Source organism: Bidens hawaiensis, unplaced genomic scaffold (assembly GCF_021521415.1).
Source record: "Bidens hawaiensis isolate Kalapana, Puna unplaced genomic scaffold, B.hawaiensis_p1.1 tig00062597_1, whole genome shotgun sequence".
Classification (NCBI taxonomy): Eukaryota; Viridiplantae; Streptophyta; class Magnoliopsida; order Asterales; family Asteraceae; genus Bidens; species Bidens hawaiensis.
In genome coordinates, this window is record NW_027501239.1 from 1 (window position 1) to 13,233 (window position 13,233).

A 13,233-nucleotide genomic window follows, 5' to 3' on the forward strand; every position below is an offset into this window, starting at 1 on the left:
ACCAATATGTAACTGGTCTGGTTCCAGGTTGTACAAAGTGCACACTAAATATATTTTTTCTAATAAAGAATACAAACCTTATTACTTCTCGCCGATGGGCAGGAATCGGAACTCAGCTTTGATGGTGCACCCGTCAACACGACATGCGGGTCGGTGATGTTGTTAGTCCCGTATAGCCGACGTTTTCTCGTCCCCCCCCCCCCCCCCCCCGCAACACTTGACCACAATTCCATATCGAACTCTGGGTGTAAGCTAGTGTCATCTCCGTATTATATGATTCCTAAGATGGAACATAAAAATTAGTGCGTTAACATTATATAATTAAGTAGTGAAAAAACATAGATTTACAAAGTAAACGAGACTTACATAAGTTTCGCCCGCCCTTGTGTCAACCCAATCCACATTTTTATCTTGATTAATGTCTTCCACATCATCGTCTTCCACCAAATCAACATCTGCTAACTCGCTACAAACTGGCAACTTATCTAACGGTCTTGACCCTTTCTTTGCATGTGTTTATAACCAGAATTCACCAAACTTAGCGCGCCGCTTGAATGTGTTGTCCTACAAAGTACATATTTATAAGTTAGCAAGAAAATAGTGCTGGTGATGTATTAAATGAGAGAGAGTGAGAGAGAGAAAGAGAGAGAGAGAGAGAGAGAGTATTTCAAATTCTAGCATGTTAAACCAAACCGATAGTAAAGGTTCGATTTCAGTTTTTGATGTTCAAAAACCATTACTAACGGACCGTGTAATAAGCATGACATTAATATTTCTTACCATCTCTTTTTTAACTGTAACAAAGCTTTTTGAGCCAACGGTATGTCTACCACCTGTCGCTTTCTCTCTGTTTTTGCTGTTTTGCTTGTCCTGCCACGAACTGGTATTCCAAACCTTAACTAGCTGTTCCCAAGAATCTTGACTAATCCATTGAGGCTTAAACGGGCTAGTGACCGATCAATCTTTCCCAACTTCTATACCCTTTTGAAGCACACGAGTCTTGGCAAAATTCCGAGCCTTACCCAAAAGATTAGGAAACTTTCCCTTAATGCACCTCTCCCAACAAGAGTGAATCGAGTGTTTTTCCTCATTTTCCCAATGGTAGTATTTCTAAAAAGAAAAAAAAAATGATTAACAATGTTTATGTTATACTTTTTATAAAGTTATATGCGTTATTAAAATATGTGCAAATGTGACATAGGTATACACCTGAAAACGCTCAAACATGCGTTCGCGATGAAGTATTGGAACATCTTTCCATCCTAGCCACCCACCCGACCACATCAATTTCAAAAATGCTACCAATGGTTCGGGAAACTGGATTTTGAATATTAAATCTAGAAAATGGAAACAATGCACAATAATCAGCAATAATAATACTTTTATGGTCACTAAAAAGAGAATATTAATAAGAATATATATATATATATATATATGTATATATATATAGAGAGAGAGAGAGACGCACACATATAGACACAAACACACACACTTACTCATCATTTTCAACCCAAATCCAAATGCGATTTTCAGGTGTAGGTATCGGAGGTGGGACGACCGGTCCTCGGCCTATAGCAACTGCATCATCCTCATCATCACTAGGCTCATGGAGAGGCTGATATGCTTCTGTAGTTGGTTGTCCACTACAGTCTTTACTACCATTACCATTAACTTGCTTGCTACCTTGACCACCATCTCGACCCCTGCCACGTAGTTGGTTGTCCACTACAGTCTTTACTACCATTACCATTAACTTGCTTGCTACCTTGACCACCATCTCGACCCCTGCCACCTCTGGTTGAACTGGGTGCCATAATTTCTTAAAGAAAAAAAAAAGACAAGTCTATTAATATTAAAAGATAAGTAAAATTAAGTTATAAACAAGTTTAAAGGCATTAATAAAACAATTTATCCCTTCAATACTAACTAATATTTACATTCACTCCTTAACTCCTGATTGCCAAGGACATGTTTTATCCTTTCTCATCTTAATTCTTAATTTAGTGTTCCTGTGGTACATGTATTGTAGGATCAATTTATTTTTTATTGTCAGTTCTTACCTACCAGTAACTTGGATACTCAGTTTGAAAGAGGAAACCCACAAAAGGGAATTCTTTTTCTTTGTAGTTTAATGATCTTTCATGCATACTTAAGTGCAATGAAACTCACATATAGCATTCATTATGGTATTAACTTATTAGTTTTGTTGCTTGCAGCTTATTAATGGGAACCAATGGTATCTGTCAACTAAAGCTGTATTGACCTTACAATGAAAGCGGATAGGTCAATCATTGTTAATAGGGTTACAAACATCGCAGACGGGTAGCAAGTTATAACACAAAGACCAATCGAACAACCTCTAGCAATAACACCAACAATACCCGTTCCGAAAAAAACAAGCTCAAAAAGACAACTCTGATCAAGTGAACATGTCGATATATCTATTTATAGCCTTCAAAACAGGATTTTAATACCAAATATATTGCTCTAATAGGTTCTGCGGACGATGAGTCTAAATCAAAAGGACAAATAACTACCACTTGAAGAAAGGTAAAAACTCTTTTAGTAAAGAAATAGAGGTCAATAGCCTATATCTAGCTAGGCAATGACCGTGTCAAAGATTCACCACATATACACGACATTTTGTAAGCTGTTGAAGTGGGTAACAAAGTAGGCAACTTTATTGAACTTAAGACATTATAACTACCACTTCTATTATGAGTTACAATGCAACTCTCATATCGCTCTACAGTACGTTTTGGAGAATCTAGCGCAACGCGTGGGTACTGAAAATTAGTTCTATTCTAATTTATGCTAGAAGTGAAGTGCAAAAATATATTTTATATTAAACAAACAAACTTAAGAAACAAACTTAAGGTTATAGGTTGTTATTATTGTGACAATTACCTCGCCTGCTACCGGGACCATCACCTCGACCTCTACCACCTCCTCCTGCATTGCGTGCCATAATTCTTACAACAAAAAAAGTATTATTATTCACAAGGACTGTTATGTATAGAAAACGACATAACCTAAAATTTTAAAATAGAAAGATACCTTTTTCCTTGGCGGTCTATCAAGTCCCTACCGCCGTTGTCACCAACATCACCACCATTATTGTCACCATCATCACTATTGCCACCATCATCGAAATCCTCATTGAAATCATCATTATCATCTTCAATGATATCCTTTGGCATGTCTCGTGGTGTCGTAGTGATATCTAACGACCCAGCTAAATTAGTCCTCTGATCACCACCATACACTCGGTTATGACTGCTGGTTCCAACTCTACGCAATGCAAGTCCAGGATATAAACACAAAACAAAGAACTATGTTTGATCTACAAAGCTTACAGCATATATAGCCAATAACCGAATTGAGAAAAAACCAAACCAAATTGAATCAAAACAGACAAAATACAACCTGCAACACATATTCGAAAAGGTATATTATTACTTCATATACTTTAAACATATACTCAAAAACTGAACCGTCAAATTGACTCGAATAATAGAATCGACCCGATTTTTTTGTATTCGACTCTTTGAAATTAGAGAATCTAAAAAAATACACCACGTGAAAAAATTCATGAATTCGTCTTAGAGCTTAGTTGATATGCATGCAAATGGCTTCTGTAACTGCACGTGAATTGATTGTAGTGGTATTTTTGAAACAAAATAATGACCATAAAATAATATTTTCGACTCTTGAGGCCTGTTTATTTAATACTTGAAAGCTTAATATATATGCATTATGCAATTGGCTTTTGTATAGAAAAAGTCTTTCAAGTTGATTGTATACTTCCTGGCTTCTTCCCAAGGACCTAACCTAGTCAACATTGTTTTAGTCTTCGCTCGTCAACGGTTTTGCTTGGCTATAAATATCAACAACAGATTAATAACTCACTAACACAACACAACACAACACGTATTAGCACAAGATTCCACAAATAACAGACAATATCTATATATGGCATCCTTATCCGTCGATGCAATCTCGCACTTCACCCATCCTGATCACAAACTCAATTACCTCACCACCAATACGAACTTCCTTTGCGATGGCTGCAAGGTCCCATGAACCGGCCCACGCTTCATTTGCACCATCTGTAGTTTTGACTTACACGAATACTGCGCCAAGTGTCCATCCAGACTCACCTCCACCACAATTCATTGCCACCCTATGAGTCTAGTGGTTCACAAACCCGAAACAAACCCAGCACAATCTAGTTGTCAAAATTGTCGTAACCCCATTAAAGGCCTTGCCTATCATTGCAAGGATTGCAACTTTTGGGTTCACCCACTATGCGTTTCGACTAATAACTCGACACATAATTATAAGGATCACACGGTCCAGCCTTCAGGCTCGGTTCAAGCTGGTCAACGGATAGGTGAGCAGATTGCAGTAGGATTGGCAGCAAACTATATTTATGATCAGCTTAAAGGAGAACCAAATGAGAATCCTCCCTCGGGAGGTTCAAATGCACCTGTTTCTGGTGAAGCCCCTACAGCTAATCCAGGAGAGGTTCCGTCAGCTAGTGCAGGTGCAGGTGCTGTGGAGGATGATGGAGGGTTCTTTGGTGCCATCAAGAGTGGCTTTAAATCTATGTTCGAAAGTGTTTCTGAGTCATAAGGGCCATGGTTAATTGGTTTTGTGTTTTCATTTAATGTTTATATTGTATAATCAGTACTTGTGTTTTTTGGGAGGCGTTTTAGGTCCAAAATGCCTGGGAGCATCGCCCCTCTTGGCATTTTGGGTGACAATTTGAAGGTGAAAGTTAAGTACAAAACGCCTCCTTTATTATCTTCCAATCAATTATGTTTTTTTCTCTTTAATTTATATTTTTATTTATATTAAAAATTTAAAAAGTAATAATTGTGTAACGATTGTTTGAGAGTTTCGACTACACCTTTTATTTGCAAAATATTGAAATGCTGATTGGGCGTCACATGGCGCAAAAATACCCAACGAATCTTAGTATTGACTACGTATAGTCTAAGTATGAAACACATTGGCGACTAGTAATCAAGGTGCAAGTGTGTTAATCGGGTTAGTTCGTTGTAAAAATAAGTTAAACGGTCATAAATGTGTTGTAGCATCGAGCGAGTTAACTAAACGGTTTTCTTCTAATGTTTCGGTTCCTTTTGGAATTTGTCACCACAAATTTCACGATGGCCTCAACTTATTTTATTTTGACTTTTTTTTAATGAGAAGTTTAGACAACTTGCTGTGATAAAATTAGTAAGAGGCTCAATTAGTAATTAATTTCTTCTAGCGGATTTATAAATTATAAGTCGTTATCTTATAAAGTAAATTTATAAAATTTAAAATATTAAGAAAAGACTTTCATCCCACGCTGACCATGAAGAAATTGATATCTAACTATCCATATAATTGTCTATCATAAAATCCTACGTGTCGATTTCATGTTGTTCCCACCTCCTTTAAAGTCACCAGATTGCTTGATTTCTAAATTGAGGCTTCTAACTGATTTAATCAAAATTCGCGAGTCATGGGTCTACCGATGGGGTTTGGATGGGATCAAATAAAACGAGTTTTATTTTTTCCCTTTTCACGTCTCCATGTTCACACTTTCAAAACCCTAAATCTCCATCCTCCCTGCCTACGCCTCTCCTTCACCCTGCTCCTTCATCATCGTTCTTTCATCAAGATTTCCATCTTCTCCACAAAGGTTGTCAAGAAATCCAGGTTAACCCTGGTAAATGTTTGAACCCCTCAAAACCCTAACAACAGCTATTTTAAGGTTTTGATTTGTGATTTGCAGACCTTAGGTTTTGATTTGTCAATAATCGATTAGTGTTTATGATCAAAAAGTGAGGTCGTACTTAATAGCGGACTTTAGGAATGTAGATGTTATTTGCATTCAAGACGACATTGTTTCTCTTAAGCTAAAAGATATGATTTAAGGCTTTTTCTCACTCATATTTTTCTATTGGTTTCTTGTATTTGAGCGAAAATAATATATAGAGATGTTAATGATGGTGAAAAGAAGTAGATGTATGGAGTTTTGATGCAATGAATATCTAATCAGTGAAATTTTGTGATTGGTACCCATTTTGGTATTTGATTATGCATTCAAAAAAAGTTAGGTTATGACACAAAATTTTACTCTAGAGTAGTGGGCAAATTGTTATAATTTAGGATGATGGTACTAGATACTATAATTTTATACACTATAAACAAAATACGGTTTAAAACTTCACAAATCACAATTTACACACTTTGATCTAAATCTAAAATTATTTAATACATTGTTAAATAAACAACAAAATTATAATCTTGAATTTTGAAGTGAAGGTGAAAGTTTGAAATTAGAAAAGTGGTCTCTGGCATGATTCATGGTTAATGAATGTTGGTTCATGTTTATTTATAACTAGAACGCGTAGGGTGGATTAAGTTAAAAGGTCAAAATGAGTTTGAGATTAAGCAACGGTCTGTCTCGGGTAAACTCTTCATCAATCGACCGAATTTGTTTACGGTTGGTTTTTAATCATACATAAAACCTAATTCAATTTGGATTTTGTTTAAGAATTTCTGCTTTGTTGTTTCTTTCAATAGCGCTTCAATGAATTGAAGAAACTCTAATTTCTATTTTGAAATTTAGACTATTTTGTTTACAGATGTAACATCTAGGAAAAACTCATATTTATTTCGGACTAAATGTATCAAACTTTGAAAGTTGAAGGATTAAAGTAATGGAAAAAAAATACGATAGGAAAAAGAAAGCATCTTACCTTAAGGAAATAAGATAAATTTCTATCCCACATGGAAAGATAAAAGAAAGTTGAAGCATTCCACATGGGTATAAATAAGGAATGGAATTTTCATCCCACATGGAAAAAACAAAGAAATGGAAGCTCTTTATAAGGAAACAAGTTTCCATAGAAATGTTTTAATGTGGCTAACCACTCTCCGTAGTCCTAGCGGAGGGTGCGAAGCACCCGACGCGCACGCCCACGGACTCGGACACGGGCACGGGCTTGAGCGATGGGCGTAATGTGACGTTTTGATGGCGTACTTTGGCATCTTCGCGCGTCGCGTAGGATCAGGTTTCAACATCTTCGCGCTACGCGAAAGACAAAGGAGTTTAACCGACTTTGAAGCATCTTCGCGATACGCGAAGTTGCATTTCTGCATACGTGACACGTGGAGACACGTGGCAGCATCTGGTGACACGTGGCAACCCTACTGATGACTCAGCAAACCTAGAGCACTTTCGTGTATCGCGAACCGTCATGGCTTGCATCTTTGCGATACGTGAAGTTGCAACATTTCAACTATAAATAGAGGGGTGTTCGGCACATTCCATCTCACACCAAACACACACATTTTCACACACTAAGCCTCGAGAAGCGTACCGACTTCAAGAAGCGTGCTGATCTCGTGGAACGTGCCAAGCTCCGAAGCTCTGACGGTTTAAGTAGTAGTACGTAAAGTAGAGTAGAAGTACTGCTCGATCAATCATACGCATTTAACTCCAAATACCCGTACGAGATAAGGGGTTCTGATTAAGTTATTATTTTATTATTATTATTATAATAGCTTAGACCATAGTCGGGGGTGTAGCCTGAACCTTGATCACTGTTAAGTATAATATAATTTTTCATAAGCAAATGTTATAGTTAATTATAATTTCTTCATGATTAACAAACGTAATCATTTATATACAAAGGGTATAGTTAAAAATAGTATTTTTTTAATGATTAAGAAACATACTATTCATTCACACAGGTTATAGTTAAAGTAATGTTTCTTCTTAAAGAAGAAACCTGGTATAAATGTTTTTTTTAAAGAAGAAACCTAATATATAATTAATAAATAAACAAATGGACTAAATGTCCACATGTTTTGTACAAACAAATGAATTATCAAGGTTATAGCTATACAGAACAGACTACGAGGTCTGAAGCTAGAACATTGATCTAGATATTTATATAGATGTTATTCTTGTACTAGAGGTCAGAGATAACAATTAAACAATCAATTAGAAAGCTGAAAACAGAAACAGGAATCAGTAACTGATGGTTGGGTAAAAGTTAGTTAATTTTATATATTAATTAGTTTATTTTAGTTAAATAAATGAACGAACATTGGTACTTCAAGCATTGTTATGTGTTTTCAGGAACTTGGAAGTTATGGAGCTTATCGAGGATATTTACGGGCTTGGAATGAAGGCTTAGAAGTGAGAGATTGGAAGTGCACGCATCACGAGGCATTAAAAAGAATAAAATAATTTTTCTGCTGAAAAGTGCATCTTCGCGATACGCGAAGATGCAGGAGGGGCAACTTCACGATATGCGAAGTTGCAGGAAACAGGACGCGACTATTTTGTCCTTCGCGATTCGCGAAGAAGCAAGCCAGGACATCTTCGCAATACACGATGCTCAAAGTTGGCAAAAATTAGGGTTTGCACTATATAAACGATGTTTCGACCCTATTCGGATTATTACGACTTCCAGAGGCAGAAGAGGTGTTCTAGGTTGACTTTCATCCATCCCGAAGTTTCCGGTTCCATCATTGATCGTATGTTCATCAAGATAAATGTTTTAACGATTATGTCGATGCTCAGCTAAGTTTCCGTGTTCGTTCTAGGCTAAGGTTTTGTGTGATATACTGTTGAGAACAGATTCTTGTGCGTAATGAATATAGCTTGGTTGATTTTATATGAATTTGTCTTGCTTAATTAGTTATTTGGTTGATTAAAGGTTGTGTTTGCGATTATTGATTTGTGTAACGTTTGTTTGGTTGTTCATCAACATTTAGGGTTAGGCTCTTGTGTCCTTGAACTATAATCATCAAACCTTATCATTGAGTTAATTATCTTAGACATAGAATTGGTAATTGTGGTGTCCGGGTTCATTTGCGTCAACAATTCGGTTTAAGTTATCGTTTGTCATCATAAATCAAACCATAGGATTAGCAATTATTATAGAACCAAAGACGAAAGAATCTGTGATTAATGTATGGAACACATAACCCGAACCTAGAATGGATACTTTTCATTAATATTATTTACAAATCGTTTTAAGTAATCATTTAGTTTTAATTAATCTTTTTCTAAAACCGCTAGACATCGTCTGTCCGACTTAGTTAATAATTAAATTAGTAGTATTAAAATTAGCACTTTCCTTGAGTCCCTGTGGAGACGACCTTACTTACCCATACTAGTTTATAGTTATTTAAGTCTTTAATTAATTGTTTTTTAGTAGACCGCGACAGCCTACGTCAAAATGGCGTCGTTGCCGGGGACTCAACGCGCTTTAGTTTAGTTTAAATTAGCATAATTTAGTTTAATATAGTTTAATTTTAGTTTATTTTCTTTTATTCGTTGATTTTACACGGGGTGTGATTGTTTGGTGTGTGCAGTTAATCTTTTAGGTTGATGCATTGAGATTTGCTCAAGACAAGGAGGTGTTGCAATTTGATCTTGAGATCGAGAAAGCCGTGAGAAGAAACCGAGCAAAACAAAGAAGGGGTGAAACTTCAAGGCCGAAAGTAGAAGACATGAATCATCAGGACCATAATCCATACCCGGTTCCACCTGTGTTTCAACCCGACAATCTTAACCCACCAACTCATCAAGAACGACCCATTCCACAAAACATTCCACAAAATATCCCACAACATCTTCCGCAAAACCCGCCACTCAATGACCTACCACCATTCAACCCCACCCATTCACCAAAACCGAAACCCGAGAGCTTAAAGAAGATATCAAATGAGAGATGATCGTTCCATCAGATCTGAACCACCACACAATAGGATCGAGTTCGAGTATGATCGGCGAAGAGGATTTGAGGAGTTTGAGGATGAAGAGGAGATAGAAGACGCGCAAGGGGGTCGGTGTTATAGAAGACAACAACAACCTCTCATAAATCGAACGCCCGAGCCAGTCCAATAAGCAAGAAACCGTAGAGAAAGAAGAAGACAAGATCTTCCCGAACCATAGTTTCCCGAGTATGAGTTTGACGATGGGGTCCCGAGGGCATTTGTTCCACCGCCCGTTCGGAGAGTTCAAAGCCACTTCATTCAGCAAGTGGCCACGAAGCCGATCACCATTGTGATCCCGGTTAGAGAAGGAAGAACATTTTCAGTGAGACAGAGCAACTTGACCGGGATGCCTACTTTTCATGGGAAAGCATCAGAAGAGCCATACCTACACTTGAGCGAGTTCAATGCCATTTGTGCCACTATATCAAGTCAAGGGTTCACTGCATATGAAGTTAAGCTAGTTGTGTTTCAGTTCAGTCTCAAAGATCTAGCGAAGCAGTGGTTTTTATCATTATCGTCAGCAAGTATTTACATGCGGCAAGACCTGGCTCAGCAATTCTTAGATGAGTATTATACACCGTAAAGAACTTCCGAGGCCCGCACCTCCATCAGAAATTTTCAGCAAGGGTCGGGTGAGACTTTTCATGAAGCGTTTACGAGGTTGTTGAGAACTTATCCACATCATGGGATAGCATTATGAGAGTTCATTAAAGCATTTCATGACGGGTTGTCGAGTGATGATGTGCGTGATCTTCAGTCGACCACAAATGGGTCGTTTTTGACAAATGATGAGAATGAAGAGTGGCAACACTTAGAGCGGCATGCAATGAATTCAAAAAGACAAGCTCAGTCGAACCGCATGATTAAAAGAACGGTGGTGAAAGCTGTGGATAGTGGTGAGTCGGATGATCGTATGGCTAGGTTGGAGAGAAAGTTGGATCAGTTGATGGGTGTGGGTACGAAGGAGAAAGGCAAGTCAGGAAAGGCGTATCCAATTTGTGATGGTTGTGGAGGAATAGGCCATGTAGTGGCCACTTGTGGAGTTGTGTTGGAAGACGAAGAAGAAGAGGAAGAAGAGGAGGTGAATTTTGTTCAGGGTGAGAAGATATATAATAACGAGAATATGAATTCGAACCTTGTTCATATCGAGCCGGACAGGAGAGACGCTCTTTAAAGTGAATAGAAGCAATTCCTTTTATAAGCTTGAAAATAGGCGCTGTAAATTACCTATCACTCGGGCCTCCGGAACCACCCCAACTTCAGTTATGGAAACCCAAACACACAACGAAACCCAAATTTTCAAGGCACTTCCCAAAAAGCAGGTTATCAGTCAAATCAGCGTCAATATGGGAACGAGAGGGATAACGGTCAAAGCGGGTATAATCAAAGAGAGTTGGGGGGGGGGGTTACATCAAGAGTTATCAGCAAGGTCAGCAAAGTTAAGGGGCGGCTCAAGGTCAAGGAAGTTCTTCGGGTAACAAGGAAGAGTCGATTAAGGATGTGATGGACTTTTTGAAGCAGATGAAGACAGATCAGGAGGCTCAGAATAAAAGCGTGAATCAGAGATTAGAGCTCCAAGAGAAAGCCAATACTGCGAGGGATAAACAAGTGAGCCAGCTTGCAGAAGAAGTGGCTAGTTTGAAGAGAAATCCATCCAAATTACCAAGTGATACCGTGAAGAATCCAAGCCATCAGAGTAGCAGTTAATCAAATGGTAAAGACGTACACGTGAGTGCAATCACAACTGAAGATCATAGAGTGAACGACACAGTTGAAGAATTTGAAACAGGGGCACCACTTATTCCAATTCAGATTGGCGAGTTCAAGACCACCAAGGCGTTAGTTGATTATGGTGCGAGTGTAAGTGTTCTACCGGGGAGTATTTATGACCGGTTTGAGTTTGGACCTTTACAAGAAGTTGACACCACATTAGTGTTAGCTGATTTCACTCGAAGACGGCCCCGGGGGAAGTTGGTTGGAGTTGCAGTAATGGTAGGTGATTTTTACTATCCTGAAGATTTTCTTGTTCTTGATTATACACCGGTAGAGAATGAAGAAGAGCCACGAGTGATATTAGGGAGACCGTTTTTGGCAACATCAAATGCTCAAATCAATTGCCGAGACGGAACAATGTGCATGGCCTTTGGTAATCGTAAGTTAGTTTTGCATATATTTTCAAGTTCATTTGATTATTCTTGTGAAAATAAATATTTTAGGTCAGGTGCTACTAACGTGTGTCTTCCTCATGTAAGTGAGGATGACACCAAAGAAGAAAGTTTTGTGTTTGACAGGTCGAAGCGGGAGAGAGAAAAAGAGGAGCTGAATGCGGTAGAGGTTCTTGTTGGAGAGTTGGATATTTCATGTGATGATATCAAGACTGTGAGAAAAAAGGTGGTTCATAATAAGACGGGTAAAACAAGTAAGAAGAAATCGTCAAAGGAGGAGAAGGAGAATAAGTCATCAGGATTTAAAAACGAACAAAGAATATTGGCATGCTTCGGGCCAAGGTGGAGTGTCATGGACATTTTACCATTATGTTGGAGAAGTAAAAAGAGTGAGTTGGAGGAAGGTAAGTACTCCATTAGACCACCATAATCAAGAAATCAAGTAACGGTCCGGCTGAAGACCTTAACAAAAACTTAGCGCTAACCGGGAGGCAACCCAACTTTGTATTCAGGTACGTGTATATTTTTGTTGTAGTTGAACTTTGTGGGTGACCCTCACGAGACCATACTCGTCCACCCGGGCTACCGGAGGGTTTAAAGGGCTTGTTGCATACGCTAAATGCAATCGTGATTCCTACGAAAGTGAGTTAGGTCTTTTACCATTTTTACTCGCTTAACAAATTTGGTTATGAAATTTATTAATCTCGATTGGTAATTTAAAATTAATGATTTTGAAAACGGTTTAAACGACTTAAATTTTTAACATTTGTGAGAAGCTTGCTTCTACATGTTTGAGAGTTTGCAGATTTTGTTTTGAGAGTTGAAGATGTAAGTTCACCGAGAGCATCACTGAGGGCACGAAAGTTGCACATGAGAGTTATATTTTCTATCAGGTGATTTCGTTTTCAAAACCTTCTTTGTTTTATTAGTATTTGTGTTAAAAGTGTAATTGTATTTACGTATAATTTACCACCATCACATTAGGTCCGGTTTTTAAAATTGTCAAAGTAAATTTTAAACTCGTCCCTATTTTTATTTGTTATAATTTTAAACATTGAGGACAATGTTTGCCTCAAGTGTGGGGATGGGGAGAAATTGAAAATTTAAAAGTTCTCATGTTCCTTGAATTAAGATTTTTTGCAAAATAATGGAAAATGATAGAAAAATCGGGGGTTATTTTTCAAAATTATTATATATATGAGATAATAAAACGGGAACACACTTAATTTGGGATGTGTCGGTAGGCCCAGCTGATAGTGAAAAGCTTCTGAGA